At 37.1% G+C, this 26,916-nt stretch overlaps 1 protein-coding gene across 36 annotated transcripts in view; it reads left to right on the top strand.

The window, feature by feature from the left end:
- Positions 1 to 26,916, top strand: part of TENM3 (teneurin transmembrane protein 3) — a 1,296,489-nt gene that overhangs the window by 928,704 nt on the left and 340,869 nt on the right. For 33 of the 36 annotated variants that reach the window (XM_064710586.1, XM_064710592.1, XM_064710587.1 and 30 more), the window contains one exon: positions 9,491 to 9,739. The exons of the other annotated variants lie outside the window; for them this stretch is intronic. The gene's annotated coding sequence lies outside the window, so the exon portion shown is untranslated. The remainder of the gene's footprint in view (positions 1 to 9,490; positions 9,740 to 26,916) is intronic. 36 annotated transcript variants of the gene reach the window in all.

The raw sequence follows: 26,916 nt of genomic DNA, 5'->3' as shown, positions 1-26,916 counted from the left end.
ATCTTTGTGTTTCATTTGAAATATTATTAAAATTATCCAAAATAATTCTTACCTGTGGTTACAGAGAGATTTAATAATTACAACATGTAGTATAGGGTCTGACTGACTGCATTGCCATTAAGGAATGATTTTCATTCAGTGATGTTTTGGGAAGTTTCTAACCCTGTGAATGAATATGTTGGGCTGGGGACTGTGGTAGCTTTGCTTTGGTGCATCTGCCTGCCTTGCTACTGTGAATAATTGTCATCAAGTGCAGGGGAGATCTGTAGAGGTCGGGCAGTGGTGCTGCTTTACCTGCAGCTGCCAGCCTGCCCACCCCTGTCTGCTGCAAAACCACAGCGTCCTCATGGCTTGCAAATCACACTGCCTGTAGAGCCTGACAGTGCAGACGGGTGAAAAGAATAACTGAAGTCTAAAAAAGGTGTGTTCAGGCTTTTTTTTCCATGGTGCCAAGCACTTTCAGTTTGTATTTAAGGAAAAGGGTGCATAGCATTTTGGAGGTGGCGTGCAACAGCATGCAGGGATGCCTGGTAACAGCAGTATAGAAATTTCCATGCCAGAGGACTCCTGAAAGGAATTTCAAAGGCAGCAATAGAAAGGATGAGTGAATGGGCTGGAGCAGAAAAAAATCCCTTTGTTGTGTGAGTACATAAAAAGTACTTTTCAAATGAAGATTGTTAATGAATCCATTCTTGTTAATGTATCACACTGAGGTTCTGCTAGGCTCATCTTTTTTTAAAAAATCAAGGCAGTTGAACACATACATCCAATGTGCATGGAATGCTAAAGCTAATTCAAGTCATTACCTGCTCTTCTTAATGAAGAAAGTGCTGGTGGTGGGAAGCGTAACAGACAATGCTTTTAATGAAATTAAGTTTGCACATAGTCCCAAGCATACTAATATCTCTAGGTGATACCCATCTCCTTAATTCCATGATTTCTATTATTTTAAGAGCTATAGGTATCTAAAGAGAAACCATAAAATTAATTTTGTACACCTTCATTTTTAACTGTTTGTTTTCCATCTCTTTCCCTCTTGGATAGAAGCTGATTTTTCAGGAATGTGTTACCCTTGTAAGTGGATCTTCTGCTAAGGTTTTTAAAGCATGCCTGAGATCCTAATAAGAAATGCAAAAAGGAGAAAGCTTATATTCCTGCAGACTTCAGCTGCAGTGTATTTCAGAATATTGTGTAACAAATCATTGCAAGCTATTCTGTACAAATGATGAAACTGGATAAAATACCATATGGTGCTGCACAGTACTTCAAAGAATTATTTCAATATTATGAATGGGCTAAAATATCACATGCAGATTTATTCAGTCTAATTGGGACTTCACAGTTGTACTGCTGTAAAGGAGAATATCTGTGCAAGCTAAGTTGTGGGCAGGGGAGGTGGAATCAGACTACAGTACAATAGAAAGTATGTGAGAATTAACTTTTCCTAAAATGCATAACAAACATGATCATCTAGCATGCTGTTAGCAGCAGCACAGTAGGTTTTGTGGTACTTTTGTAATTTGGATACTCTGATTTGGAGTCTAATTGGATTCCTGGGCAACACTGAATGGCAACATTCTTAAGTTGTGTAAAGACTATTTCAAATAATGGGATTGACATTAACCTGTTAGAGTTTCTTTTAAAAAAATCTGTTTGAAAAGATTAAAAAATAAGCTGCAGAAGAAGCTTAGAGATTTCAAGAAAAATTCTCTTGTGTCATAGACTATAGGCATTCATTCTGATTGGCTCTGTAATGGATAAAATAAATTTGTTTGGGTTTTTTTTTTTCCTGGCTTCCATCTACTTGTAGTTGGAGGCCAGGAAAAAAACATCCATTAAAAAACATCCAGTTCAACTTGAAAAAAACAGCTGGCTTGAAATTCAGCCAAAAAATTGTAATTTAGGAGTTCAATAAATACTTACAGAAAAACTAAAACTCAGGGAGGCACAGTATATTCAATGATTTTCTGTTTCAGGGAGGAAATGCTGATATAGATGCACCGAGTACTTGTACTTTTGGAAAAATAAAAAAGGTGTATTTGTCTTTTTTAAACCATGACTCACATTTGTGAGGTTGGTGTTCTGTTGTTGTCTAAGCAAAAGTAAGGCAGGGGTGCACTGTTTTACTGTTTTTTTGTGTCCTTGCCTGTGCTTATGTAAAACAAATCAAGGCTGGTTCAGAATGCTGTGCAGAGCAAATATTTACCTTAAGCTCCTCTAACTTCCTGGAGTATTTTTACTTCTTTCTGAAACTGTGCACCTTGCAATCATTAAAATGCCAATGCAAAAGAGCAGTTCTATGGACATGGCAAAGGGGATGGACAGAAGTAGTGGGAACTTTGATTTAAATTGTTACAAATTTCATAAACTTCATTAGACTCTGATACTTGTAAGTCTCATCAGTGTGGCTGACAAGATGCTGTGACGCGTCAGGTAATCTCATGTCTTCTGCACATTGATGCTGTTTGCTGTGAGGCTGTGGAAAATGGATAAATGTTGGGCTGAAAACACCACCGGAAATAAAATCCACAGATGATGGGGTGCAAAACTTTTACCTGGCATAGGCCTAATAATGATGTCAATGTTTTCCTTTTTAAAAATTATTATTAAAAGGAGCATCTTTTACAAAGGGATAGCTGCTGGCTAAACTGATTTTTCACATTTTAACTCAGAGGCAGTTAATCATCTTTTAAGAGGTTTAGAAGACATTTGTGAGTCTGATCTACATGTCATCATACAAAGTGAACTAAGAATTCTAATGGGAGCAGTATTTCCCAGAGCACTGGGAAATACCTGGAGAAAGGAGAAGTTTGTTCAATACAGCCTCAGGGGAGCTGAGAAAGTCCCTTAGGACAAGAAAAAGCTATGTTAAGAGAAGGCTGAATATGCAAAATAGCTTTGGCTTGAGCAGTTTGTTCTTGCTATTGAGGAAACTGAGGCAGGGAGATGAGTGTGCTTTTATAGTTTTGTTTGCATGTGCATAGATTTGTTTTAACGTTATCTGAAATAAAAACCCTAATCTGGAATCACTGTGGTTTAGTGCTATCCTTTTCACTCCTTTTCCTTGTGGTATGACTGATTAATCTAGAATGCCTTCAAGTTCTGGAGCCCCGTGAAGCACTGCACACACGGTGAACAGGATTTTACGAGGTCAGGCTCTTACTAGGAGGCTTAATAATCTCTGTGCAATGCCTAATTTAAGGGAAGAATAGGGATGTTTGCCACTGCAGACCAGGAAAGGGACTGTGCCAAAGCCTCTTCAGAGCCTAGAGCTCCTGGGACCTGCAGTTCTTTCTTGGCAACACTGTGAAAATAGTGCATCTCTATTAGTTCACTGAATAATATTCCATCTGACTTTTGACCAATAATCACCTTTTCAGGGTAGTATATAAATTTTTTCTTTTTTTTTTCCTTGTTTGGGAAACTCATAATTCAGGTCATGGATGTGTATTTTGTAGTTCTATCAGCTCTTGTTAGTGTCTCATTAAAGGGTTCTCCAGTGTGTGGTATGATGAATTGGGGAATAATTACAGTTGTAGGGGTATTCTTCAGGTCATCTAGTTCAGCCCCTTGCTCAAGGCAGGGCTTCCTTCAAAGTGGAGTCAGGTGGCTGAGGGTGTTGTTAAGTCAAACTCAGAAATTCCCCAAGGATGAAGATTTCACAGCCTCTCTTGGCAGGCAGTTCCAGCCCTTAGCCATTCTCATTATGAAGCTGTGGGGATGCAGGCCTGGGTGTCTCATTTTTTACTTCTGGGTAAGATGCAGATTAATTGAACACACCAAGCCCGTTTGTTTTTGATCTAGAGATTTTAAACTGATGCACTCTAAGAATAGTGAATTGCTTTTAAACCATTGTTAGGATTTTACTTGTTGGCATCTGTTTTGATATATTGGAGCTGCAGGAGAGTGTTTTGTAACTCATGAGATGCTGAGTTCTGTTACCTTATAACACAGTTGACACACATTTACAGTTTGTTTCTCCTCTTTGTAATCCGAGTCTGCATTCTTGGCTGAGGTGAGGAGCTTGCATCTCTCTGGTTTTTGCACCTGTCTCTGTAAAGAGCTATTATTTTCAGCTGTCTTCAGAAAAAAAAAGAAACCAACTGTTGTAATGTGTACATCAAGCTGCATAGCTTGAGGATTGTATTATTCATAAGAGAATATATAATTTATAGAATATAGGGTCTGAAAGTAGTTGATAATCTAGTTAAAACATGAAATTGCTGTTATGTGTGTTCTTGAAGGGAAAATAAAAGTGGGAAGGTGTAGGGTTTTTCTCATGTAACCCTCTAGCTAATCAGGAGCGTCTAAAATAACATAGGTCATTGAAGATAAAGTTATCCGAAAAGTTATATCACTTTTCATGTCTCTGAAAATTATTTTTCTTTCTGTATGAACACTACTATCTTTTGAAGAAAGGGACTTGACTGCAGTGCTAATGAAGTGTAAAGAACTAAAGCTGTCACTGCTGCAAATGGTATTTTCAGGAACAAGAAGTTAGTTTACTTGATACCTCATAGCAAATGTCTTCGAAAGTCTAAGGTGCTGTCTGTGTGAGTTACGATGAAAGTGTTGGGAGAGGAGGTGTTTATGTAGTCTGTCTGGTATGTCTTTTCCAAAATATATCTTCGGGCACATACTTTGGGAATGCATTTTTAAAGTAAAACCAATGTGTTGAGTATACTTCCCTTACTTAGGGGAACTTGCAACTGGTCAATTACACCGGTCATTCCAAACACGTGTCAGAAAAACCCATCCATGTACTGTGCTCTGCAAGTTCTGACCAATTGACTGAGAAACTGTTTTTAAAATATTGTAAGAAATATTCTAACATTACTGTTACTAATTTTATATATTCTTAGAGAAAACTTTGTGGTGTATTTTTCCAAGACTTCTTTTTTTTTAATTCCTTTTAATACATGTTTGTACTAGTAGTAGAAATTAAGACTTCTCTGTAATATAAACCTAGAAGTTGGAATGGATTGTGATGTAGTGAAATATTACCACACTTCTGCTCACCTAAGGTTAACCTGGTAGGTCACTGGATCACCATTGCAGGGGACAAAGCAAACAACAGCTATGTACCTGATATACTTAGTTTTATTTGTTGGTCTCTGATCCTGTTAAAAGCCACTTTGAGTTCACAGTGCTTGAACTAAATTGCCACGCATGGACTTTGCCTTAGAAAATGGGAGCACAGCCCCTGAGTTTTGGTAATCTCTTGTCAAGAGAAAAGGGTTAAGACCCTATTAGGTAGCAATCAGGCATTTGGACTTTTGAGAATCCCTGGATACACCCTTCTGATAACTGCAGGACCCTGTGTGTTTGTAACAATTGTGCTGCTAATCATATATTGATTCTTATTTTTTGTCAAGTATGTGAGTATCTATCTGTTCCTACATAGTGTTAAAGGGAAATCTAGTACGTGAAGAACTCCAACCAGCTATGAGAGTCCAGGCTGAGAAGGGTGGAGTATGGGTTGTTAACAAAACCAGTTGATGATTTAAAGATTTAGCTGTATGAAAAGATTTTCCTTTAGATAGTCCTAGTGAATACACTATTACCTAACTTTTACTAAATACTTAATTGAATCTGAAATGCTGAATGGAAATACTTTTTTCCTGATAATATAGTATTATTTGTATCTTAAAGGATATGCAAGTAAATCCTCAATTTATGCATAGTTTTGGTTTTATAATGATGTTTCTTGAAAATATGAATAGGTGTGCTGATCTTGCATCCAAGACTTCATCTTCCTTATTTAGTCATCTAAAGCTAGGGAAGATACCTTACACTTGTGTTCACAGTTGTTTGTTGTTGGTCATTAAAATGCTGCATAGTCATTTGTTATAGGGTTAAAATCTTGTTTGGCCATTTGTTCTGGAAGTTAAAATGTTGACTGCAATATAAGAAGTTGAACTCTGGTTGGATTAATATCTCCCCTAACTGATGTCTCAAATGAGAGCGTTGTCACTTAAAAGTAGTGGGCTGCTTTAGCAATCTACTTATCATGACCTCATATCCACAATAGAATTGCATATAATGGATAATGTCAGAAATTTGGGTGGGAATTAATAGCTGTAATTTACGTTCTGGTTATGCTGCTTTTTCTTTCTGAGAAAATACATGTGCTTTGATATTTATTGCAGATACACATTCTCAATTGGCAATTACGTTATGTTTTTGTGTGTAAAAAGTAATAAATTTAGTGGAGATTCACTTGGCAGTGTGGGAGGGAGAAAGCAGAGTTCTAGTTCTACATTTATTTCACCTTACCCCATCTCCTTGCCACCTGCTCTTCAGCCATGGCATTGAGAGCTTGCCCTCCAGTTTGCTGCTGTGACTTCTCCATAGCTCCAGCCCTGCACTTCACATCCCACTTTCCATCTCTTCAGTCAAATACCTCTATTTCTTTGTCTTCAAAATATCTTAGGGCTTAACAGTACAATAAATCAATCACTGGAGTATCCAGTACCCCAGTACAAGATCAAAATACAATTCTGAGTCAATAGCAATTCACTCCTTTGGGTTTCTTCTTTTTTACTTCCCAGAAGCGCTTTTATAGTTGACATGTGTGTCTCTTATTCATGCCATCCTGACATGGTGCAGGACAGGGTGGTCTTGCCTAAGCTCACTCTGGCCAGTTTGGCAGATGTAGCAGTCGTTTTTGTTGAAGTCAAGTTTGTACCATTAGACAATAGAGCAGTCCTCCTCTCTGCTGCCACTGCTCAGAGAATCACTGCCTTGTTAGCCTAGTAAACATTTTTAGTTTGAGTGCTGGCAGCCTATCATGTCAACTATTGACAGAGGTAAATTTCCCTCTATATTAATGCAGCAGGAAAATGGCCAAGCAGGCATTTTTCTGCATTCTTTTTTACAATAACCAGCAATGGCTACAAACTGAGCCTTTTGGGTGTGATTCTGTGGAGTTGGTCTTAGAATTTCTGAAATAATCAGAAGTTATGAATTCTAAAAACAAATACCTAGATAGACTAAATAAGAGGTATTGTAACAAATTAAAAAATACTTATTTCTGTAAAAGTATAGAATTGATGCCAGCAAACTGTTTTATGACTTTACAGTACATGATAATGGTTAACATAGGTCAGCGCCTCTGTGGTTGAAGATATCCATTGTGTGTTCTTCTCTTGGGACATTCCCTTTTCCATATGTATTATAAGGGTGACAGAGCCATGTGGCTTCACTGCTTAGGGAAAGAGCCTGTTTTAAAATTTGCAGAGGGAATTTGAATTGGCATAGTCCAGAAGTTTTGGTTTGTCATTGGGGTGTTGCGTTTTTTGGTTTGTGTTTTTTTGTTGCATTTTTGTTTTTTGCCTTGCCTTTCCCCCCCACACTTATTTATCTTTTGTCCCTGTGTCTAATTGAAAAATATTGTGCAATCATTAACTGAAGTTTTCCATTTCTGTGACTCACTAAATTTCCTTATTTGTGTCATATACTATACGGCATAATTACAGAATTCATCCTGGAAAAAAAAAAAAGAAAATGCCTTTGCTTTTGGAGACTTCCTTTGAATTTTCAGTCACTGATGTAAAGGTTGGCAATAATGGTCAAGTTGAATAGACTTAGAGGGTACCTCTAAGAAATGAAACCTCTCCTGGACTGAAAACCACCTTAAAATCACTATCTTATTTCTGTTATTTATGCATACATTTTATGACAGCATTAATTTAAAAATTTCATAAATCTTATGTATAATACATTTATCAAAATGTATATCAAAATCAAATGCAATAGACACACCAAGTTTAGGAAGTGAGAAAATGAGAGAGTGATGCTGGCAGATACAATCTTGCTACTGTTTTCCTGTGGTATGAGTCATGGACTCTGTAGCAAACATGTAATAAAGATTGCATCAAAATACACGAAACTTACATAAACTGAGAAACATTTTTTATTAATATTTAGCTTTAAATGGAAAATCTCACTTGCCATTATACACATTTTATTCCATAATTTTTTAATGGTTACCTTGCAGCATGTATAATGTAGTTTTTAAATGTGGGGTTTGGACTCTTAATTCCTCTCCATTGCAGGACAGTCTGCTATACAAATTGCAGAAATATTTAGCAAACACCTGGAAAAGGATGACAAGTTTAGATTCAGGAGGCAGATGTGTTTGAGAGATCTGGTTGAGTCTGCTCCTTGTTTCAGTAGTTTGGGTGACCTCTGTTACTTGAAGGGCTCCAAAACTGGATTGGCAGCACCATGTGCCAGATTGAGTGGCTATTGCCTGAAAGAAAAACCTGGTTGCTGCAGGTGTTCCTACATGTGCCTCAAATGTACCATTCATTTTAGTCTCTTTCGATGGTTTTTGTGTGTGTTAGGGATGTCATGCTTGTGGTGTCAACAACCCAAGATGCAAAGAAGGTCGCTCTTTCCAGTGGTGCAGACTTCATACTTGTGTTTTAAAACGCATCATCTCTCTCCTGTCCCTGCAGCTGTGTTATTACCCTGTTAATTGATTTGGGATCCTGGACTGTATCTTTAAGGTGTACTGGTAGTGTTTGTGGAATATGACAGAATTTTACTGACCGAGGCATGAAAGAAAATCAAGGTTTCTGACAGGTTGTATGGAAATTAGCTCTGAAATAGCTGATCTGAAGAAAGAAAAGATATTTCTGTAGCTTGAGAGACTTATCCATGCAGAGTTTCAAAGTCAATCTTAGCCCAGTGAATCTATCTTTAAAAAGTTGCCATTTTAATTTACTGTGACACCTGGTAGGCCCCCAGCCCCCCAGATATTCCCCTTGTATGCTGTTCCACTTGGTTCTGTCACTGCAGGAGCAGATTCCAGCCCTCAAGCTGGCAGAGGATCACCTTCAGGAACAAATGGGAGTGATGTACAGCTGAAATAATGGCTTCTGTGTCACTTACACTATTTCCTTTGGTTCTGACATTTACCTGGTGGGAAAAAGAATATGCTTAAGTAGGGCCATAAAATATTTGGTTTTCTGCCATAAATTAAAAGTAGTTAATAGGGAATAAGTGTCTTAGCTCTAGCCAACTGAACTTCTTGTTGCTATTGGTCTGATGGTGTAATAACTCTGGCAAGTTTGGTGAGCTGGTAAAAATAGTGAATGTCTCTTTATGTGAAGACTTCTCAGTTTATTGAGAAATTTCTAGGAACAAGATCAAGTTCCATTGTTTAAACATATTTTAGTAGTACATATCACTGAAAAAACCTTCACTGTGATTTTTTAGTCTCGCTGCAGAGTTTCTTACTAATGTGTTTGCTTTCTAATGGATAGTTTTGGTTGGAAATCTGTGGGAAAAAAAGCACTATTACTCTGACTTAAGCATTTTAGAACAGCTATTTCTACCTTTAAACGAGGTAATTTGAGAAAACCATAACTTTTCTAGTGCTCTTTCTCATGGAAATATGTTTAAAGATAAGTATCAAGAGTAACTAGAATATGATGCAGAAAGAAATAATCTGAGAACTGAGAATTCTGTTCTTTCTTGGCAGCATCTAAGCCAGTCTGACCAAGAACAAGACTTCTCTGACCATCTAAGCCAGTCTGACCAAGAGCAAGAGTACTCCCATAGCCATTGCTGTTAAACTGTACAGGCCCTTGACAGCTGGATCATTGACTGACCCTTCTCTTCATGTGATTTCTTCTGGGATCAAACACAGCAGTGCCATGCTGAGCATTTCCCAAATGCAAGAGGACTGAGCAAGAGACAGACTTATCTTAGATTGACGACTAGATTGATGGTAAGCAGCACAGAAGGTTCAAGCCTCATGCTAGCATAAAATCATTTGACAGATAGAAATATTTGCTTATAAATTGAAAGAGTAGGTAATAATAGTGGTTTTTTATGATTACATTACATGATATTTTGTGATTACATAGACTAATAGCTAGCAGATGGCAGAGTATACATTTTACTTGTTTACCAAGTTGATGGATGGCAGTGATTGAAAAACATTTTTTCCTTGTTGCATTACTCTAAAAGCTTGTAGTGGACAGGCAATTTACAATATGAGTCAACAATAATTTGTATCTGCTCTGGATTTTGGGGGGCATCAGTTATTCTCTTTATTTTATTTGGCTTCTCTCAATGATATTTTCTTCTTAGAGGAACGGGATAAAAATGAAATCTACTTTGAAAGTCAGGTCTTTAAAGGGATGCATGTGTGCTTACAGTCTTCATATACAAATAGTGTCTATTTGTATGAAGAATAAATGGTGGGAGGTTTTCTCCACTGTTCTATTTCAATGTTTATCATATTACTTGGACATTTTGATGTAGAGAGATATGCTCTGTCTTTTGTTTAGGCACCTCAGCACAAATCTACATTGCTATATTGCATGCTACCAAGAAAGTTAAAGCTATCCAGTCACAATAATAATTGCAGTGGTTTTCATCCCTTCTTTTTAATTGGTATTGACTTACTCATATTGTCTATTGTATGTTTTAGATGTATCTCCTCTTCAAGTGTTGTTTGGTTTTCTTTCTTAGGTGCAATGACTTGGGAATACTCCATAGCTGTGCAGTTGTTTTATGAGTAGTAGACCTAAAACCTGACTTTCTTTCTAGGTTCATTGCCTATGTATTTTAGTCCCCACTGTTAGGTGCTCTGGCTCCCTGCCATGTTCCTCAAATGTACCATTCATTTTAGTCTCTTTCAATGGTTTTTGTGTGTGTTCGGGATGTCATGCTTGTGGTTTCAACAAATAGAACATGAATTTTGATAAGTAGTAGAGTGACTTTTCTTCAAGGGAAGAGGGGCAAAGCTGTGGTTGCTCTTCCTTCAAGAATCACAGTGGGTCCTATTGTTTCTGTTAGGTTTCTGTCTTCTGTGAAATTCATATCTGAGACATCTAGTATCTTGCAAAATTTGATAGAACTTGGACAACATGGTTCAAATTTTATGACTTTGTGATTAGTCATCTCATAATAGCATTTTTTTTCTGGAAAAATCAAGCTAAAACACTTAGATGGAGCCAGAATGTCATTTCTGCTTAAAGAATCCAATAAGACCATGGATTTTTTCCCCTTGGTAAAAGAGAAAGGGAAATCATTGCAAGAATTACTGTGACTGAACAGGATAAAACATAACTTGAGATACTATTTTCAAATAACAATACTTTTGCCTTTCAGCCAGAGGACGTTTCATAACATATATGCCTATTTGTAACAGAAATATTGAATCTGTTTAAAACTGTCCTTTGAATTTCCTTTATGAATTTACACACATGATAAGACCTGAAAATACACTCTATATGTTCAGTTTTATATCAATCATGGATAGATCCACCAAGCCTCTGTAATTCTGCCTTACAACAACTGTCTCTCAAAGAGTTTTCATTGCTCCAAACTGCTAGTGGCCTTTCAGCAGGAGGAAGCCCACAATATTGTCTTATCTTGTGTGATGTGGGGGGAAAAAATATATTCAGATAATTGCTGGTTTAGTGAGCTTGTTTGTCATAGGCCCTATTCCCAAGGTACACTTTTTTCCTGGGCAGTAATTGATCCATTTTTTATTTCCTTCATCTTCTGCTTTTCCCCACTGCATTCAGATTTTTGTGGCAAATATACATGTATATATATGTCAACAATTACTGCCTTGTTCAGCTTCCCTACCCTTGACTGAATTTTTATTTTGCATTCTCCACAAAGTCCAAGTTTCAGACCAGTATGATAATGTGACATTTTCCAGCTTGTATCAGTAAAGATGAAAGCCTTTGGTAGTGATGCCTAACTCTGGTTGCAAAGAGGAGAATGAGAAATAAACAGTAGAAATCTAGCTACAAAGGCTCCAAATTGATTTTTGTATGGACACCTGACTTATGTACAGAATCTCACTGGTAAATGCTTGGGGTCACCAGGACAGGAGAAGAGCAGGAGTAGACAAGAAACAGCAATGCTTGTCTGTCCTCGTACATTTGTATTGTGCTCTTGCTGGGAGAGGATGAGTGCTTCAGCAAAAAGTGACTGTAGAAACTGAAGTGAACTGAAAAGTGACTAAAGAAACTGCAGCAGAAACAGTTTCCAGGCCTGGATTCACTGTGTAATGCTTGCTGGGTTCAGATGAAGCCAGGTTATGGGGTGAGGATGATCATGGTTTCATGAACGCTGTCAGAGTCCCTGCCCATGCCTACACCTGCCTGCCTGAGTGTTAGAGGGGATGAATGCAGATGCAGGCAGGGGAATAGACCCACCTTAAAATTTACTTTATGAATGTAAATATTTAACTTAGGTGAGCCTTGGTAACAGGGAGACCCCAGACTTTGGGATGGGACAAGGACCTGGGCACAGACCTGGCTAGGAGTAGCAGAAGATAGGGTTGCTGCCCTTGTGTAAAGTTTTATGAAAACTAATCTAAATCCTGATGTGGAAATACATATGCACCTTTCTGGTTTAGAAGATGATAGTGATTGACGTGCAAGTCCTGTTAATGTGCAGATCCCAGAGTTTTGTTAGGATTATAGATGATAAAGTAAGGGATGGGTCCTAATTAAACAATTGATAGAATGTACAGTTTACTTCAGTTGTCTTTGCTCAGACTTTTACTTGCAACATTGATTCTTACTTATGCATGTAGTCTGCAGACTCTTCTAACAATGTGATACTTCCACTAACCATCATCAATATTTGCAAACAGCAGATTCATTCACATTGGGTAACAAATAATTTGTTCCTCAGAACTGTCTCAAAGAATATGTTGCAGCTTTTTTACCTATTAATCTGATTTGTAAGATGATGTAAATATTGATCAAATTTCAAACTGAACCTCTGTATTTGGGGAATGTAGTGAAAGTTAACCACAGACTGTCATAACTGATGTGCTACACATTTAGTTACTGAAGTGTGAAGGCTTCTAAGAAGGCTATGAACTTTGACCTGGTGATTTTCCAGAGCCATCAGGAGGTGGTCTTCAAAAAGCCTTAAGAGCCAAGGGAAGCTCTTAGAGAGGAACAAAGTGTTGTTGTCTGCTCAAAGCTTAAGCTACTGTGCAGGCTTACTCCCAGATTTGCAAGCGTTGGTTCAAGTGCCTGCATCTGCTGATTTGTGTGCTGCTACCGTGTCTGTGTCCAAGGAACGTGGTTCAAGAGTGTCTCAGAACAAAAAGACTCAGGTTTTCTGATACAAACTGCCATTCATGATTTAGCAATAGATTTTGCCTCTGTATGTTTCATAGTAGTTATTTTCACCTCTTAACCGTTTACTAAGTGATACAAGTAAAATTTGTTACTTTTTTCCTAATTTCTGATTTTGCTTTGGCTTTTAGAGAAGACAACCTATTTTATTACTGCCTCTATGCCAAGGAGCATGTTTTACCTTCTAACCAAAACCAAAACTGAAGGTATTTTAAATGGTGCACTACTCCATCTTTGTTTTCATACATCACTGTATCAGTCTCCTCTAGTTGATTTAGGATGATTGCTCTTCAGATTTGTAGATCACTGCTTCATAAGCCACAACAGTTTTGGGGAGGTCATGGAATTGGTGGGGTTTATTCTGTTGTGATTTTAAAAAAGCAAAAACTTTTTGTATCTCTTTAGCAATTAAAAAAAAATATTTACTGCCTGGCATATGGCAGTGTTTAAGCACCTGATTCAATTTAGAAGAAATAATTTACAAATAGCTTAGTGTTATGAAGTTTGGAATAGAAACTACTCATATATTGTTGCTTAGTCAAAAAACACTAGGTTCAATAGCAATGCTAACACAAGGCTTTGAGGTGGTAGTTATGAAGGGTTGAGGGAAAACAAAAAACAATATGAGAGAAGAAGTAGTTCATACCTCCAGGAGACATATTTTCAGTAACAAAAAGACTTTGTTCTTTCAAACATTGTTTTTGTAGTCACTTTTCAAAATTAGGCTATTTGTGGTAGATTTTAATGGAATTGGCATGTTGCATGCAGAAAATAGAGTATATTTGTAGCAGTGTAGGTATATTAAATTATTCCAGCAAATCACTTTAAAGTACGAAAATTGTACAAATAACACTCAGCCCTGCACTTAAAAAAAAGCGATTAGAAGATTCTACTGTTGTACATCTCCAAGAGTGACTAGAAAGAATGAAAGAAAAAATTATTTTTGTTTCCCCTCTGTTTGTGTCATCTGTGGACACCAGTCCCCTCTCCCCTTGCCAAATGACACTGATTTGTTTACATGTTTTGATTAGGAACCCAGGCGTGATATGGCTCATATTCTAGGTACTAATGTTTGTCAGATAGGAGCAGACATCTTGCTCAAGGTCACAAGAAGAAAAATCTGTTTCATGATGCTGAATATAAAATTTTTTCTCTCCATTTAGTTCCCTCTTTACCCTGTAAAAAGCTTGTTTAGAAAATTGACTACTATCCATTTGTACTATCAGTTTTCTGTGAGAAAAAATTCTTATAGTTAAAAGTAGGATATTGATCTGTATAACATCCCTATACATAAAACATTCACTGACATATCTTCTCTATTTCCAGTCTATCCCTTACAGGGAAGATCACACTTCTTCCCTTTATTTAAGAATAAATAATAATTTTAAAAAGCACTCTTTCCCTGCATACACACTCTCACAAATGATTGACTGTGTTTGTTTAGATCGCTTGCGCTGTCTTGGGGAAGCTAGAGGGAAAATTGGAAATGCATCTACTGTATCTCTTGTGTAAATTAGTTTTTTGATCGTTTTGATAGAAGATAATTGCTTAAACATGACAGTTAATTTGTGTTGTGTTCCAGTGTAGAAGCTTCAGAGAAAGTGTGTTACAGCATGTACAGCTGACTTTACTTTCAATTTTCTTGACTTCATACCAGAGGCATTTTTATGTCTGCTAGAAGTACAGTACGTATTTTTTGCAGTATGCTAATACAGCGATCTGTGCAAGGAATAGAATCTTGCTTTTAATCTTACTTTAGAAGTTACTGGCAATGACCATGTCTTTGCTATAAAAATTACAAAATTGGGAAAATGTAATAGTTCATGCCTGACCCTCAGGGTCTTGTAATCTAGTTGAAATCAGTTTTTCCAAGCAATGAAAAATATACTTAAATCTATTTTTTATCAGTAGTTTATAGGAAGGTTAAGTTAAAAGGCTTATTTTTAGCACCTTTATATTAAATATATTTATTTGTTATAGTACATGGATAATTAAAAAAAAAATTTGCTTCATAATAAAGCCTCTGGTATTCTAATCTGAGATTATAAACAGGCATTGGCTTTCAATGAAATAATAAGTGAGTGAATAATCATACTGATAATTCTGGCTATAAAAGAAGAAATCCAGGTGTTCACTATTAGTCTGTCCAAATCAGTTCTCAAATCCTAGTGTCTGACATAAATGTAAGTGAAGCAAATGAATTGTAACATAATGCTGTGTCATTACACCTCAGTCTTAAATTGTGCTGGTACTCAAAGTCATTTGAAGAAACTTGGAAATCTCTGTGGAATTGATGCTGTTATTAATGAGAAAGTAACGAATCACTGTATGTTGGATCACACTATGGTGTTGCAGAAGAAGTGGAACAGGAAATATGAAAGTGTCTGAAGGAAATGAAACAAGCAAGGAGCTTCTGTGGTATTGGTTTGTTGTAGAGGCTCTGTGTCCCTGCCTTGCTGTATCTTGCTAGACAAGGAATGCTGGTGGCATTTCATAACAGCAAAAGTCTGAGAGGATGAGAACGTGCTGATGACCAGACACTGACTTACAAGGAACACTTTCACTGCTGCTTGGTTATGAGAAACATAGCCAGCCCTAATTTTTCTTAAGGCCTGAAGCAATTGCATGACAAAGTGTAAGGAGAAGTGTTAGGCTTGAGAAAGCACTGATAATTTATGCCCCTTGTTTAATGCTTGTCAGTTTGGGTTTCTGATTTACACCATTGCCCATAACAAAGCCAGTGGCTGTGATGGGACAGGCTCTGCTGCTTAACCCAGCTCGGGCTCCTGGTACCTCATGGTCCTAGGATAACCTGGTGGCTCTTCTTCTCTCCCCAGCCCACAGTGGGCATGCAGTCAGCAGGACACACTGAGGAAGGGCAGAGCACTTCAGTGTTTGGAGAATAAGCACTGCTTACCCTTGCTGTCATATCTTCAAATTGCTGCACTTGTGAACAAAAGCCTCAGTTGTGGATATAATGGTATTTTATATTATCATAAAAAGTGAGTTTAATGGTGATTTGTTTGCTGCTGTGGCTGAGTTAGTGAAGCAGCACCTCTGCTTCTTTTCCTGAAGAAATTTATTCTCAGGTAGGTTTTGGTTCCTGGCCTGAATACTCTGTGCAAATATCAGAGTGGTGCTGTCTATTAAAATACATCATTATTCCTCTTGGTACCATAGCATGATAAATATGAAGTAAAAGATTTTAAAGGTACTCATATATCTTCCCAAGAGACAGATTTTTGCAAATCTGTCTCCATTTACTCTCATTAGTATTAAATCAGTACAATTGATAACAAATGTCAAACTGTAATGTTTTTGGTGAAGCAGACCATCTGCCTGTTTTGTAATATGAACATTTATGCTTACAATCAGTATACTTCAACAACTGGGCTGGAAATGCCAGGTAGGTATGTCTGTTACTTGAGGTTTCTGAATGCATTATGTATATTGGAAGCATAATTAGCTCCATGCATTCTGGCAAATGTAGTTATTAGAGTGAATTTCTTTCTGTGGATTGCTTGCCTCCCCTGAAAGTACCATCCTCCTCTTAGCCTGTTTTATTTCTCTGTGATTGATTGTTTCTTACTAATGTATTTACTTCTCAAGCTAGTTTTCTCTCTTTGAATAACTTGAATTTTTGAAGGCTGACTACCAGCTACAGTAATGTTGCGATATTCAAACAGAATTATTTTGCCATCAACTTACCACTTTGTTTTGATGGAAAGTTTTTGATTAAAAACAAACAGTAAACCAACTAAAGATAAAAATATCTGTGAAATTCCTTAATTAAAGCTTTCAGGACTGAAGAATAACTTGCTTTTCTTCTGCAGGGAGCAATGGAAAGTGAAAGATGACTTATATTTCAGATGACTGTTGAGTTGTCCTTCCCATGTGGATGGAGGCGCTTTTATTGCATGGGTGGGTGATAATGGGCTTCAGTCTCTTTGGTTTCCCATAAATCTGATTTCTTTCTCAGCAGCTGAGTCGATGTTTGTAGTCTGACATGAGCCGTTCTTGGTTCACATGGCCACTCTGTGTCTGTGTGCTGTGGGAGTGGAGTGAAGCCACCATGCTGAGGAGAGCTGGGCTGGGAATGTTCCTGTGCACTTTGGCTCCTGCAGCACGGATGGCACAGTGCAACCACAGAAGCTGCTGTGGAGGAAGCAGGGAGGGCTTTAGCACCAGGCCATTGTGGTGCTAAGCTGCCCAGAAAATAGGGAATGCCCATCTGGACAGTACACTTAATTAGTAGCATGGCTTCAGGAAAATCACTGGCAGAGATTAAAAGATTGGGAGAGGGATATCTCTGCTGTTCCAATTTTTTACTCAAGCCTTTCTCATTGAAGAAAAGAGTCTTTGATGTCTTTGACTGTGGAACCTATTGAGATTCTGGTACAAAACAGAGAGATTGGGAGTTTTTTTGAGATAAGCATTACTTTTTGTGGAAGGAAACTGGAGAATTGTGGTATATTAATAGCAAAGCTCTATATGTTATGCAGGCATTTTTTCCAGCCAGAAACACTGTAAATAAAATCAGTGAAAATATGTTAGATGCATTCTTTATTCTGTTTTACAGTAACCTTTTCAATTTGAATATGAAACAGTTGCTAATGTTATGCACTTATAACAGACAGAGAAGATTTGCTGATTTATTGTGTGATACATAAACTGATCCCTGTACTTACTAAATTTCTTTCTCCATTGTAGTTTAAGAATGAAAGACAATTGAGTTATTATTTTGTTTTTCAAGATCTGATGACTTGAAATAATATTTGATAAAAAGATACTTGGGTTTTATTTGTTGTTGTGCTACTGGTTTTCAAACACTGGCAGAGCTATTTCCTACTTGTGGCATATGATGCAATCTGTGTTTTTAACAAACTTTCCCTGTTTTGCTGGTTTATTCAGTGTTTTCAGAGCAATATGTTACATTCCCAGCTTTCATGTTTGGCTTGGAAACCTGCACTGTTTAAAACTTGAAAATAAGCAATATTCATTCATTCATCTTGGTTTTTTAATATAGTACTGGGAGATTATTCTTAGAGTGTTATGTCTTAGCAACTACAGACATAATATGTAGGTACATATATAGTGTATATTCTTGAACATTTATTTATGTTAGGTTTAGCACATGTTTGTCATTACCAGTTGAGGCAGGGATAAAAACTCATCCCATAAAATACAAATATCTATGTTCTGTAACATATTTGTATTTCTGATTTATCCACTGGGTCTTGGTCTGGCAATACAGCAGAGATGTCTTGTGTACTGAACATTAACAATTTTTAGATGCTTCAAAGCATCAAGATTTTTAAGCAGAGGAGTTCAGAGAAAAATAAATTGAACAAAAACTTTGTTTGAGATTACTGTAGTATTTGATGCCATTATTCTAAGCAGAAGGTCGGGTAATGTGTATATAGAGTTACAATCCTACAATAAAATCAGAGCCTGCATATTTTACCAAGGCTCTTAGTAAGTAAGTATTCTGCAGAATCTCTCTTCATGTTGAGGAATGTAAGAGGCAGCAGCCATGCAAAATTGCAGCAGGTTTTAAAGCTATAGAACTTGTTCAAAGGAATTAAAATATTTTAAGTCACAGTGTATTGTACACATATCCGTATAGAACACTTAAATGTAGTAATATTAGGATGTTATGTATTTATGTGCTCTGCGCATATGATGCATCGTGATTTAAAACCTTTAAATAATTTTTTTTTAATCTACTTAGTTTTGTTTTTTGTTTTTTTAAATTATTTCAGTTCTCCTGATCTCAGTAATAAAAGGCAGCTTCTAGTATTCTGTTTTGAAGAGGGTTTTTTGGAAGGCAAAGTTTTGGCAAAAATATTCAGGAGTTTCCAGCTTTACAGGCATGCTTCTTTAGATGGCCTCTGCTTAATTCATGTGAGAACTGCAAGACTGGAGAGAGCTCTCCCATTTTCACCTCTAACCTGTGTGTAGGACATACCAAACAAACATAGGCCATAAAGGGATGTCACACGTGTCTGTTTTCCAGGCAGTAAAGAAACCCCTAATACTCAACCAATATCTGCGTAGTAAAAAACACCAAAAAACCAAAACAAAACACCCAAAATTGTTTTTACCAAAATGTGCTGTTAGTTAAGGCTTCTTTCTTAACAAAACAAGTACTATTTTCTCACTATTTTAAGTAAGTTTGAGCAAGTTGGTAGTCATTCCATTTTCTCATAAGCTGGTTTTTACTTTTATGTCATCGTATTGTGTAAAATAAATAACTGTTATGTGTTTCCTGTGATGACAACTTAGTTGCTTCAGATATTATGCATATTCTATCAAATCTTTAGTTTCAGAGAAGCTGAAGGAGATGATCTAGAAACTGTTCAGGCTCTGAGCAGAACCCTAGGCACGGACTGGGTTGCTAGTTAGTCAGATGCTTAGAGAGTTTTCTAGTTTGTTCCTGAAATGTGCAGCACCATTTGCAGCTGATATGTAGCTGACAAGTGATATTCTTGCCTTACAATTTTTATCTAGTTAGGTAATTCAAATAAATGGGTAAATGTATCCAGTATATGGAGTGAGCTTTCTGCCTGCTGCTCTGCTTTCTAAGAGTTGGCTTAGATTGCTCAGTTAATAAAAGTTTTAGATGTCATGTCTCTAGAAGACCCAATATAAAATTCCTCCAGCTAAGAAACATTTTTATCATGAATTGTTTCATAGTAAAAAGAGAAGTCAGTGTTAGACTTTACTCATAGTCTTTTCCATAACAGTTGTTAAGAAATTACATTTGAGATTGACCTAACTCAGGATAATGATGACTGCTCTGAGAAACAATGTGCAGTCTCTGTGCAGGTATTATTTCTTTCATTTTCTCCTCCTTATATAACCACTGTATTTCTACAAGTCTCTCATCCAATTGCTGGCCCTATCCTTTTATTGTTGACATTTTTCTACACATCTCTTAAAAAATAAAAGGTGTGTATTTGTTAATTTCTTACGTGACAAGACCCTTGCTCTCTCGAGTCCTTCTCACAAGGGTCACTTTTTGGCCATTTGCTCTTACTTATACACAGGATCTAAATTATGCTGCTGAGTGACAATTCTGTGCTTGTGATTTTCAGCTGTACATATTCCTTGACACCTTTAATGACTCTTCTCTGTTCTCTTTGCCTGCTGGTTCTGACTTTCCCTCTAAATACTTCGAATGAATGTGTTTCTCCTGGGGACGAATCAACTGTTCTTCTTGTATAGTTGCTATTTAGACTTTCCATGAATAACCTTGGTAGTGTGTTTGATCCTGAACTTCTCAACTGATACTTTTCCTCTACCTGGAAATGTCATTTACTATATATAACGTTGGCATTTTTTTAGTACCTTGTGGTCTGAACTTCCTGTCTTGACAGTTTCATTTCTCTCCATTCTTTCTTTGTCTCTGTATTTGCAGTGTATGAAAGAAGCATTCATTCTTTTTCTGACTTTCTGTAACTTGGCTGCCTTCCAATTAATTTTGGGGATCAATATGAAACCATTCTCTCTTACTCATAATCTGAATATGCTGTCTTGTATATTTTACTTTCAGTGTTTTCATTTTAGCACAACATGAGTCAGTGAATGAGTTAGATGAGTCAAATGAATTTTAATTGGAGCTCTTGTGTCATACATATTGCTTAAAAATATTTTAAGGCTATTTTCTTGTAGCTACTCTATCTTATTTAGGTGAATTATTTTCAAATGAAGTTTGAAGTTGTTTGTGGTTCTCATTTGTTAGATTTTAAAGTGAGAGGACATTTTTTGTGACTCATATATGACATTCCCTACAGTCCTTTAGTGTTTGGATCTTGCAGCAGGGTGGGAGCTGCCAGTTTGCACCATGGGCAAGGGCCATGAGACAAGGGAGCGACTCCCGAGCTGCGGTGCCGTGTACCCCGAGAGCAGCAACAGCTCTAGCTCTGAACTTGAGTCTTACCTGTATTGACATTGACTCAGCTGTCACATCTGCAGAGCTGATAAAATGTTCCTACCATCGAATTCCAGCCAAAGAAAGTGTGGGGTTTTTTTTAAAGTGTCAAGGGCTGAGGCATTTTGGAGATTGTTGAATACAGGCAAATGGTTCATTAGCGTGTTGTTGCTAGCTACAGCTGCAGAACTTGGGAAGGGGTGATCAGTTATGCAAAGGTCAGAGCCTATTTGGAGGCTTGTGTTTGTTTCAGTCAAAATGTTTTAGCTTCAAATGTGAACTAAGGAAAACCAGTTCCCTCCAAAATGGTGTTCACGTGTCATGACAAATTCACTTAGACGTCACTGACTGACCAGAGAGTAGCTCTGAAAGCTATTATGTTTTGAAGTTAGTTCTGTCTAAACCTTTCAGAAGTGTTAGCAAATTTTCAAGTACAAATGACAAATTTTATCCAGAAGCCTTTGAGAGACATTGAAGTCTCCTACTTTGTTTGAAAGTTGAAAATTTTGTTTTTTGTTGGAACAGTTTTCCACTTAAATGTTTTGTCTTTGTATACAGTATTTCAATATTTTATGTGCATGCAGAGATCTGGATGGGTTTTTTTCAGATGTGATTTAGTATCTCCTTAGTAGCCACAGCGCAGGCAGGTAATTATGAAGAAAAGGTATTGTTGGGATTAGTCTTCTAATTTTCAAAATAAATGTTCTCCTTTTAAACAGAAATGTAGTTCAAGCATCCTTAACACAGACCCTGCAAGGCTCTGACAGTAATTTCTTTATTATTTAGATATAAAGGCAAGAGTGATAAATTATCCTTAAGACCTGTCTTGGAATAGTTGGGGGTCAAAAATTTCTGTCATAATAACAGTATGAAATTGTGATATCTCTCTCAGCATAGGCATACAGTTTTTATTTTCGTTAACCTTACCTGCATACTGACTTACTTTGAAATAACATTTTAGTTTTAATATATTACTAAGATTAAGTTAGTTTGTATTGTAATCTGGAAAATTGATTTATGTTGACTTTATATTTTGGTGTAAAGGGGAAAAAGCAATTAATTTTATTTTGTTTTCACTATTGGTCTAGAATGGGATATTCTACATGTGAATACTGGCCTAGAAGGAGCAGACAGTGGTTAGTTCAACCTCCCTTATTCCTTCCTGGAAATTGGTATCTCTTGCTCAGTGACAGCCCTGTTTTGTTTCTGAGTCTGAGGGTTTTTTCTTCCCCTTTGCTGAACTTCTGGCTTGTTTGTGTTTTTTTCTCACTTTATTCTTCCTTCTTGCTGTCTCCCTAAGACAGTTGTTCTGGCAGTCGAGGTGCCCCATCCCACACATGCAGGATAGCCCCTCTCACTGTGGGGTTTGGATTGGTGGATGTCAGCTCCCCTGGCTGCTTGCATTGCTCCTACCCAGTGTCTGCTCTCTCCTGGGTAACACATCCCCCCTCCTCCTGGTTTGTGAGTGGCGTATTGCAGGTGGCAGGGTTGCAGACACCAAGCTTTGCTCCTTGCCACCACTTTGTCATCGATAGTGTGAGCATCTTCTCAGCTCTGCAGAAGCTGCTGTTGTCCTTCCCTTTCTGCTGCACGTAGGAGAGCTGCTCCTACAGCCAGCAGCTGTGTGTGTTGTCTGTGTTCCCATCTGCTGGAAGATGCTGTCACAGACAGGATCACTGCAGGATCTTCAGCAGCTCAACAGAACAGTGCTCTGCCTTTGGCGGGTGTGACTCGGAGCCTCCTGGCTAAAGACACCTCGGTGTTTTTCACATCCAAAAGTTAAAGGTGCTAAATGGCTGTGACACGCTGGTGGTGGCTGCTGTGGCTGGCATCCACACCTGGGCATCTGGGATCTGCAAGAAAGCAAGAGGAATAAACTTCCTCCAGTCTGGACAAAAGGATGTCAGTAATCTGAAGTGTTCTTTGCTGCCTTCTTGTGACCAGGATCAATGACTACCAAACACTTTGTGTTGATATTGATTACTAGATTTACAAAAAAACAAAAATATTCCTGGAAGGCATAAAACTTTTAATAAAAAGAAAGAATCTTGGATGGTATTTGTATTTCATAGTTATGCTATAAGACATCCATAAGCAGTTTTTATTTTTCTTTTAAAAAGTCTTGTAAAGTCTTAATGCTGGAGACTCACACAGGCTCCTCAGCAATCATCATACACAATATAAATATAGTATGTAATATTTCTAGTGCATTTATTAACAAACAACAGCAAAATACTTTTATTAAAGCAATCATTAAGCTTGGAGAAATTAAAAAAAAAATGCAGTGTTTCTCACGTAGTCTGTCTAGGCATCCTTTGCCTAAAGGCTGTGGTAAAGCAAGTGTTTTGCTAGATTGTTCGTACAAAATAGACAACTCTGAGTAAGTGTTGCTTCAGATGTGTGTTCTTCTGAATATTCATGAAACGAAGAAATTAGAACTGACACTTTTCATGCTGCTAAAATTCTACTTGGCCTCCCAAATCTAAGAATTACTAATTTCAAAGGGACTGAATGCATGTATTTCTCTTAAACCATAATCTTTTGTTTGTCCATTTCAATGGCATTTCTCCTTGAAACATATTTAGGAGGTTCAAATGAGGTAGAGCAGACCTCTGTCCTTTGTTTATCTTGTACTGAATTTTTCCTTTAAGCCTAAAGATTTGGTTTTTAATCTCTGAGTTCAAGATGCACTTTGCAGAATATTGTTAAATAGATTAAATCCAAATGCAAATAGATTTCTGCAATTGCCTAATTTTTCCTTTCATTTTCTTTTAATGTGTGCAGTTTTTCTATTACTAGTAAAAATAGTACAATACTGGAAAAAATACTGGAGCTGGGGTAGATGTGGAGACAGAAAATATCTGAGTAAAAAGATAACCTTGCTGCAAGCAGACTTTTCACAACACAGTTTTCTATCTTAGGAGTAGGAATTAATACAGTGAATTCATCAAAATATCTTAATTAGAGCTACAGGTATGATTTGCTCTTTTAAGCTAGGTATTGATAAGAATCCAGCATTTAGAAATTGAATTTTTTTTTAAATCTTACACCATTCTCAAAATTAAGATTGATTTGATCTGCCAGCATGTGACCTTTACAAATCACAACACTACTTTATCACTTGATCCTATTTCTGAGGAAAATCTACGCAGATAACACAGCTTCCATTTATTATTATCTCAAAATCAATACATTCCTTGTAAAATTCTCTGCTTTACAGAAGTTGCTGTAAATAAAAATGTTTAATATGGAAGTGATTTCTTTAGAACAATATTTGTGAACATAAAATTTGATAAATATACAATATTTGAAGCAAAAAATTACATTTGAAGAGTCATCTATTATGAAGAAGTTACAAGCAGTAGATTTTACTTTTGAAGTGTGGAGATGGAAATATTTTTTTCAGTGGATACCTATTTTTATTCTGTATGTCTCAAATAATGAGCAGTGCACAGCTGTAAACCAGCAACATTGCATGTTAGATAAATATGCTTTTCAAGCTAAACAAAATACTTTCTGCAGGTGAATAATCTTCATTTACCTGTAGGTTTTAAAATTTTCTTCAGTTATATTCTAGTCTTCATTAATTTTCCTGACTTTATGCAGAAAAGCTAGTGGTTTGTGACTATTATGAATAATTCTAAATGAGTATCTAACCATGTTCTTTCTTGTATATATTCTGGTGTGTAAGGAACCAAACTATATAACTTGTCCACCACCAAAAGAGACTTTTCCCTGAGCTGTGCCATTTCCCTCACTCCTCACACCAGCTCTGGTATTCAGCGTGGGGAAATTCTTCAGCTCCGTGACCCACTGTGAGCCTGTGTGAGTTGAGGAGCTTGTAAAAAATATAATCTCCTTACCTGAAGGTCAAAGTTATGAAGTTTTCCATTTTTCAACTGTTTTTTCCCAACCACCTGCTTGCTGCTTGCATATCTTGGAATTTTTCACAGCACAGAACCTTATTCTAAGTGAAGGTGTGAAACCAGGGTTTTCCCCCTCCTCATGTACTGCTTCTGTGGACTCAGGATAGACCAACCCAGCAAAATCAGTTGGCTGATTTTCTCTCTCATCCTGATGTACAGCTGCTACATGAAATGCACTGCAAATGTGTGGGAAAAGGGTAGAAGGGAACAAGGGTACCACATTTGGCAGTGGCCTTTGCAGTTTGAATTAAGAAATGCTGTAGATTGTGCTGTTGTAAAAGCATAAAAACAAAGGTACTGGTTAGGCCAAGCTTTCAGCTGGTTTACTGTTCTGCTTCCTTCTGTACTCAAATGTGAAGAGGAATGAAAGAAATTGTTATTTCTTTGGTTATAAGACACAGTGAATAGTTACATCTTCAGTCTCAGGCTGATGATTTTAGCACAACTCTGTGGGACCTTTCTCCATAGAGAAAACATTTATTTGTACCCTATTTGGCTATCATCTGTCTGTTACTTTCTCGCAGAGAATATTTCTCACATTATACCACAGCAACTTAGATTTTTGGAGCCTACCTTTGAAAAAACTTTATCAAATGTCTCCTTTAACACATTCATTTTACTTCTGTAAAAAAGTATTCCAGAAATTTGAAAGATCTAGAAGAGAGAGAACTGTACAATTGTGTAAAATCAGAAGTTTGAATATTCTCCACTGCATCAATGGAGTGTTAGATGTGTTTCTTGTGTGTGTGGGTCAACAAATGGTACTTTTATAACTTCTTGGCAACTACTGCTGCTTTTTAAAAATCTGAATTTGATCATTGTAATTCAAGGAGCTACAGAGCTACTTTGGAGTCTAAGATCTGAACATCTTGTCTCTAAGGCAGCTGTCTGACAGAAATCTCCAGAACATTATTCTCAAATATTATCAAATTTTTTGGTCAATGGGGAAAAAAAAAAATCCTTCCATGGGATGAATTCTGATTTTCCCATTAGATGGGGAATGGTTGTGCTTTATTGTATTTACAGTCCTATGACTTCCTAATATTCTCAAATAGTTTTCAGTTTGGAAGGGTTAGAAGATAATTAGGCATGAAAAAAATGTCTATGCTTCCTTTCAATTATGTTATTGTTCCTGTTGATGATTTTTTTTAAGGAATCTTGCTGTGTGTAAGGAAGAAGTAGATTTGCCTAAGGTAATAATATTATCTTAGAAGATCATCTAATATAATAATTGTAAAATATTTGTTGTTTTGCTGCTCAAAACATTCTGAATGAAGGCATGAAGTTTTAATTTTTTTCAGTTACCCAGAATACTCAGGGCCAGATGATAGATCTGGTCTTCAACTTTATTTTCAGGAAGCTGATAGAAAACTTTGAAAGTCACCTTTTCTACTCCCAAGATGAGACACGGTAGCTATACCCATGGTGTTAATCTTCTCAGAATACCATCAAAATATGATCCAAATGGGATCATTCAGATCGTTTGCCAGGAAGGGAAAGGGAAAGTTTGGAGATCACTTATGAGAAGGCATGCATTTTTGTAAACTGAGCAAGATTTATATAACAATTAGTGAGGGATATTGAGCTGGGCAACCCTTGAACAAAAACCACCCTCTTAACAAATCCGTTGTGTTCTGTGTCTGTTATGTATGCCTGAAATCTTTGTGCTCTTTACCTGAGTAAAATTCAGTAATTAGTAGTGAAACCTGAAGAGCAGACGGAGTGGGGAGAGCTGTAGGAATAGAGAGTGCTGGCAGCCCCTTTTCGGTGAGCTTGGCTTTGGGGCTGCTGGCCTGTAGCAAACCTTGACCTTGCTATGGAGGAAAGGAGGCAAACTCTGCGTCCTCCAGCTGCTGCTGCTGGCTCCTGCTGGGGGGAAAATCAGTGAAGATGGTAAATAAATTGGTAAAGATTCCGAGACTGGAAG

This window comes from Zonotrichia leucophrys, chromosome 4 (assembly GCF_028769735.1).
Source record: "Zonotrichia leucophrys gambelii isolate GWCS_2022_RI chromosome 4, RI_Zleu_2.0, whole genome shotgun sequence".
Taxonomy (NCBI): domain Eukaryota; kingdom Metazoa; phylum Chordata; class Aves; order Passeriformes; family Passerellidae; genus Zonotrichia; species Zonotrichia leucophrys.
Note: the sequence above shows the minus strand (reverse complement) of the source record. Positions and strands in the feature narration are given on the sequence as shown.